The sequence below is a fragment of the Thermobia domestica genome, unplaced genomic scaffold (assembly GCF_964235325.1).
Source record: "Thermobia domestica unplaced genomic scaffold, izTheDome1.hap1.1 HAP1_SCAFFOLD_2350, whole genome shotgun sequence".
Classification (NCBI taxonomy): domain Eukaryota; kingdom Metazoa; phylum Arthropoda; class Insecta; order Zygentoma; family Lepismatidae; genus Thermobia; species Thermobia domestica.
In genome coordinates, this window is record NW_027658050.1 from 1 (window position 1) to 7,500 (window position 7,500).

Here is a 7,500-nt window from a genome sequence, read left to right on the forward strand (position 1 = left end):
TGAGGAGTTGGTCGGCAATTATGAGCAAATAGTCGGCAACTATGAGCGTTTTGACGGCAACTATGAGGCCTTGGTCGGCAATTATGAACGAATGGTCGGCAACTATGAGCACTTTTTTTTTCTAATGTGAGCATTATCACGGCTTGTCTGAAGAATCTGGCCGCAACTGTGAGACTTTTCACAGCAACTGTGAACCATTTAACTATCACTATCAGCATTATGAATGAAAAGTCGGCAACTATGAGCATTGTGTAAGAGAGTGTGAGCATTTTGAAACTACGTGTGAACATTCTGAAGGCAACTGTGAGTATTTTTAGGATGAGCACGAATCAGTATGTGGCCAACTATGAGCCCTTTGTGCGCAATTATGAACGAAATGTCGGCAACTATGAGCGTTTTGACGGCAACTGTGAGGCATTGGTCGGCAATTATGAACACATAGTCGGCAACTATGAGCGTTTTGACGGCAACTGTAAGGCCTTGGTCGGCAATTATGAACGAATGGTCGGCAACTATGAGCACATTTTTTTTTTCTAATGTGAGGATTATCACGGCTTGTCTGAAGAATCTGGCCGCAACTGTGAGACTTTTCACAGCAACCGTGAACCATTTAACTTGCACTATCAGCATTATGAATGAAAAGTCGGCAACTATGAGCATTGTGTAAGAGAGTGTGAGCATTTTGAAACTACGTCTGAACATTCTGAAGGCAACTGTGAGTATTTTGAAGATGAGCACGAACCAGTATGTGGGCAACTATGAGCCCTTTGTCCGCAATTATGAACGAAAAGTCGGCAACTATGAGCGTTTTGACGGCAACTGTGAGGCATTGGTCGGCAATTATGAACGAATAGTCGGCAACTATGAACGTTCGGACGGCAACTGTGAGGCCTTGGTCGGCAATTGTGAACGAAAAGTCGGCAACTATGAGCGTTTTGACGGCAACTGTGAGGCCTTGGTCGGCAATTATGAGCAAATAGTCGGCAACTATGAGCACATTTTTTTTTTTTTTTTTTGAATGTGAGCATTCTGACGGCTTGTGTCAAGAATCTGACCGCAACTATGAGACTTTTGACAGCAACCATCAACCATGTAACTTACACTATCAGCATTATGAATAAAAAGTCGGCAACTATGACCATCGTGGAAGCGAGTGTGAGCATTTTGAAAGTACGTGTGAACATTGTGAAGGCAACTGTGAGTATTTTGAAGATAAGCACGAAACATTATGTAGGCAACTATGAGCCCTTTGTCCGCAATTATGAACGAAAAGTCGGCAAATATGAACGTTTTGTCGGCAACTGTGAGGCATTGGTCGGCAATTATGAACGAATAGTCGGCAACTATGAGCACATTTTTTTTTAACGTGAGCATTCTGACGGTTTGTGCGAATAATCTGACCGCAACTGTGAGACTTTTCACAGCAACCATGAACCATTTAACTTACAGTATCAGCAATATGTTAGATATTATGAATGAAAAGTCGGCAACTATGAGCATCATGAAAGCGAGTGTGAGCATTTTGAAATTACGTTTGAACATTCTGAAGGCAACTGTGAGTATTTTGAAGATGAGCACGAACCATTATGTAGGCAACTATGAGCCCTTTGTACGCAATTATGAACGAAAAGTCGGCAACTATGAGCGTTTTGACGGCAACTGTGAGTTCTTGGTCGGCAATTATGAACAAATAGTCGGCAACTATGAGCACTTTTTTTTTTAAATGTGAGAATTCTCACGTTTTGCGTGAGCATTGTAACAGAAACTGTGAGGCTTCTAACACCAACCATGAACCATTTAAGTTACACTATCAGCAGTGTGTTAGATATTATGAATGAAAAGTCGGCAACTATGAGCATCGTGGAAGCGAGTGTGAGCATTTTGAAAGTACGCGTGAACATTCTGAAGGCAGCTGTGTGTATTCTGAGGATGAGCACGAAACATTATGTAGGAAACTATGAGCCCTTTGTCCGCAATTATGAACGAAAAGTCGGAAACTATGAACGTTTTGACGGCAACTGTGAGGCCTTGGTAGGCAATTATGAACGAATAGTCGGCAACTATGAGCACATTTTTTAAAATTTGAGAATTCTGACGGTTTGCGTAAGCATTCTGACGGAAACTGTGAGGCTTTTGACAGCAACCATGAACCATTTAAGTTACACCATCAGCAGTATGTTAGATATTTTTAAATGAAAAGTCGGCAACTATGAACGTTTTGACGGCAACTGTGAGGCCTTGGTCGGCAATTATGAACGAATAGTCGGCAACTATGAGCACTTTTTTTTAAAATGTGAGAAATCTGACGGTTTGCGTAAGCATTCTGACGGAAACTGTGAGGCTTTTCACAGCAACCATGAAACATTTAAGTTACACCATCAGCAGTATGTTAGATATTTTAAATGAAAAGTCGGCAACTATGAGCGTTTTGACGACAACTGTGAGGCATTGGTCGGCAATTATGAACGGATAGTCGGCAACTATGAGCGTTTTGACGGCAACTGTGAGGCATTGGTCGGCAATTATGAACGGATAGTCGGCAACTATGAGCGTTTTGACGGCAGCTGTGAGGTCTTGGTCGGCAATTATGAACGAATAGTCGGCAACTATGAGCGTTTTGACGGCAACTGTGAGGCCTTGGTCGGCAATTATGAACAAATGGTCGGCAACTATGAGCGTTTTGACGGCAACTGTGAGGCCTTGGTCGGCAACTATGAGCACTTTTTTTTTAAATGTGAGCATTCTGACGGTTTGTGTGAAAAATCTGACCGCTACTGTGAGACTTTTGACAGCAACCATGAACCATTTAATTTACACTATCAGCATTATGAATAAAAAGTCTGCAACTATGACCATCGTGTAAGCGAGTGTGAGCATCTTGAAACTACGTGGGAACATTCTGAAGGCAACTGTGAGTATTTTGAAGTTGAGCACGAATTATTATGTAGGCAACTATGAGCCCTTTGTACGCAATTATGAACGAAAAGTCGGCAACTATGAGCGTTTTGACGGCAACTGTGAGGCATTGGTCGGCAATTATGAGCGAGTAGTCGGCAACTATGAGCGTTTTGACGGCAACTGTGAGGCCTTGGTCGGCAATTATGAACGAAAAGTCGGCAACTATGAGCGTTTTGACGGCAATTGTGAGGCCTTGGTCAGCAATTATGAACGAATGGTCGGCAACTATGAGCACTTTTTTTCTTAATGTGAGCATTCTGACAGCTTGTGCAAATAATGTGACGGGAACTGTGAGCCTTTTGATAGCAACCATGAACCATTTAACTTACACTATCAGGAGTATGTTAGATATTATGAATGAAAAGGCGGCAACTATGAGCATCGTGGAAGCGAATGTGAGCATTTTGAAACTACGTGTGAACATTCTGAAGGCAACTATGAGTATTTTGAAGATGAGCTGGAACCATTAAGTATTCAACTATGAGCCCTTTGTACGCAATTATGAACGAAAAGTCGGCAACTATGAGCGTTTTGATGGCAACTGTGAGGCCTTGGTCGGCAATTATGAACGAATAGTCGGCAACTATGAACGTTTTGACGGCAACTGTGAGGCCTTCGTCGGCAATTATGAACGAAAAGTCGGCAACTATGAGCGTTTTGACGGCAACTGTGAGGCCTTGGTCGGCAACTATGAGCACTTTTTTTTTAAAATTTGAGCATTATGACGGCTTGTGTGAAAAATCTGACCGCAACTGTGAGACTTTTGAGAGCAACCATGAACCATTTAACTTACATTATCAGTATTATGAATTAAAAGTCGGCAACTATGAGCATCGTGTAAGCGAGTGTGAGCATTTTGAAAGTACGTGTGAACATTCTGAAGGCAAGTGTGATTATTTTGAAGATGAGCACGAACGAGTATGTGATTAACTATGAGCCCATTGTCCGCAATTATCAACGAAATGTCGGCAACTATGAGCGTTTTGACGGCAACTGTGAGGCCTATGTCCGCAATTATGAACAAATATTCGGCAACTATGAGCGCTTTGACGGCAAGTGTGAGCATTGTGACGCCTTTTGTGACGATTCTGACGGCAACTGTGAGCCATTAGTCGGGAACTATAAACTTTTATGTCGGGGACTATGAATGAAAAGTCGGCAACTATGAGCGTTTTGTCGGCAACTGTGAGGCATTGGTCGGCAATTATGAGCGAGTAGTCGGCAACTATGAGCGTTTTGACGGCAACTGTGAGTCCTTGGTCGGCAATTATGAACGAATAGTCGGCAACTATGAACGTTTTGGCGGCAACTGTGAGGCCTTGGTCGGCAATTATGAACGAATGGTCGGCAACTATGAGCACTTTTTTTTCTTAATGTGAGCATTCTGACGGCTTGCGCAAATAATGTGACGGCAACTGTGAGCCTTTTGATAGCAAACATGAACCATTTAACTTACACTATCAGGAGTATGTTAGATATTATGAATGAAAAGTCGGCAACTATGAGCATCGTGGAAGCGAATGTGAGCATTTTGAAACTACGTGTGAACATTCTGAAGGCAACTATGAGTATTTTGAAGATGAGCTGGAACCATTAAGTAGGCAACTATGAGCCCTTTGTACGCAATTATGAACGAAAAGTCGGCAACTATGAGCGTTTTGACGGCAACTGTGAGGCATTGGTCGGCAATTATGAACGAATAGTCGGCAACTATGAACGTTCGGACGGCAACTGTGAGGCCTTGGTCGGCAATTGTGAACGAAAAGTCGGCAACTATGAGCGTTTTGACGGCAACTGTGAGGCCTTGGTCGGCAACTATGAGCACTTTTTTTTTAATGTGAGCATTATGACGGCTTTTGTGAAAAATCTGACCGCAACTGTGAGACTTTTGAGAGCAACCATGAACCATTTAACTTACATTATCAGCATTATGAATTAAAAGTCGGCAACTATGAGCATCGTGTAAGCGAGTGTGAGCATTTTGAAAGTACGTGTGAACAGTCTGAAGGCAACTGTGTTTATTTTGAAGATGAGCACGAACCAGTATGTGAATAACTATGAGCCCATTGTCCGCAATTATCAACGAAAAGTCGGCAACTATGAGCGTTTTGACGGCAACTGTGAGGCCTATGTCCGCAATTATGAACAAATAGTCGGCAACTATGAGCGCTTTGACGGCAAGTGTGAGCATTGTGACGCCTTTTGTGACGATTCTGACGGCAACTGTGAGCCATTAGTCGGGACCTATAAACTTTTATGTCGGGGACTATGAATGAAAAGTCGGCAACTATGAGCACCCTGACGGCAAGTGTGAGCAATTTGACGTCTACTGTGAGGATTCTGACGGCAACTGTGAGCTATTTGAGTGGAACTATTAAGCATTGTGTGTGCAACTTTGAACGCTCTGAGGGGTTTCCTGAACATGTTGACAGCATGTATGAACCACATTTCGGGAACAGTGGGCAATCTGACGGGAACTGTGAACATTGTTGTTGGCGACTCTTTTCACCCAGCATAACGTTAGAATATGACGGCAACCGTGGCTTCGTTTGCCGTCATTTTTGACATTCTCTGATTTTTCGTGACTGGTGTGCAATCGAGAGGAATCGCTACATTATAGGGATTAGGGTACAGAAGAAGCCCCGTTTACACTTTGTTAAGTCCTGGCTTGAAATTGTTCTATGAGGTTGTAATTAACATGAGTTTGACCTAATTCATGTTTTTGGATTGTTCTTTGCATTAATTTTGGAACCCGAGCGCGAAAAGCAGCCCTTTTCGCAGAGAACTTTTTACCCAGCATAACCTTTGAGTATGGCGGCAACTGTGGCTTCGTTTGCCGTCATTTTTGAGATTCCGTGATTTTCGTGACTGGTGTCCGATCGAGAGGAATCTCATCACTATAGGAGGTATGGTAGTGGGCAATCCTGCTATATACTTAGGTTAGGTTAGGCTGGCTTATACTTTCAATTTGTTCCCAGAAGTTAGGAGAGTGTAAAAGATGTTAAGTTTTGAGTGTCGTATTCTGTAACGGTTTATATATATACTGGATGTCAAATCACGTTTTCCCACCCTTGCGTGGGATGTATACGGCAATCGTGGCTGCATTCGCCGTCATGGTCAAAACGAGGCTGCGCAACGCCGGCAATTTCAAGACAGGTGTAGTATCGAGAGGAATCTCTACACTATAGGAGGTAGGGCAGTGAACAAGCCTTCTATATAAACATTCCCTTTAAATTGTTCACGGAGGTTGGAGAGACCGCTAATGGTATTGCTTTCTAAATGAGGCTTACTTTTTTCTCTCCGCGGCCTAGTCTGTCGAGAAATCTTGACTTCTGGCCACAGACAGAAAGCTAGTCTTCGCAGGAGGCGGAAATGGCTAAATTGGGAAAGGAAGCCACAGGCTGGTTGGTTTCTTTATGGGAGTCTAAACGCACTATCGCTGTTGATGTTGGTTAATTTTGAAGGCGGACTAATATCGGCGGATGGTAGTGTAGGCTCAAAAGGAATTTTATCAGCCGCAGGCAAGAACCCTGGGATGCTATTCACGGGCGTCCTAGCCGGTCAAGGTGTAGAGGAGGTTGCAAACCCTGTTGCTGCCTGGGAGGAATGCTTCATAGAAATGTGCGTCCATGGGCGGACCTATGAAAGGGCATGCAGTGCGGGTTTGCCAGCACGCCTAATGTTGTCCAAAGACTTCCTCGTATTTTGACAAAGAATGTCAGAAACCTTGGTCGGACGGCTGTTTCTAAGAGGGCACGTGGCGATGGGGAATGTGTGAGGTAGGCTCTCATACGGAAGTACCTGTCGTTTACGGGAAGGAGACAATCCTTCTTAACCCGAGGCCTAGCCTGTCGATCACGCCTTCGGGCAATTGACTTCTGGCCGATGCCGCTTTGTGCGGTTGCTGAATGCGAAGAATACTTGAACGGAAGCTACTGTCACACCCAGAGGACACGAGTAAGACTTATATCACTGGAGCAGGAGCCTAAATTTGCTTTTGTGGGTAGCCATACGGCCAGTTCTAACGTGTGCGAGGCCCCACGAGAGTAGGCTTATTCTGGTGGATGAGAAGTCTTTTAATATTTGCTGTGTCGGTGTGAACGGAAGCCACAGTCATCCGTAGGACACGAGTAGACTTATTTCACTGGAGCAGGAGTCTAAATGTGCTTTTGTGGGCAACCTTACGGCCAGTTCTAACGGGAGCCAGGCCCCACAAGAGTAGGCTTATTCCGGTGGAGAAGGAGTCTTTAAAATTTGCTGTGTCGGGTGAACGGCTATATTTGAACGGAAGCCACAGTCATCCGTAGGACACGAGTAGACTTATTTCACTGGAGCAGGAGTCTAAATGTGCTTTTGTGGGCAACCTTACGGCCAGTTCTAACGGGAGCCAGGCCCCACAAGAGTAGGCTTATTCCGGTGGAGAAGGCGTCTTTAAAATTTGCTGTGTCGGGTGAACGGCTATATTTGAACGGAAGCCACAGTCATCCGTAGGACACGAGTAGACTTATTTCACTGGAGCAGGAGTCTAAATGTGCTTTTGTG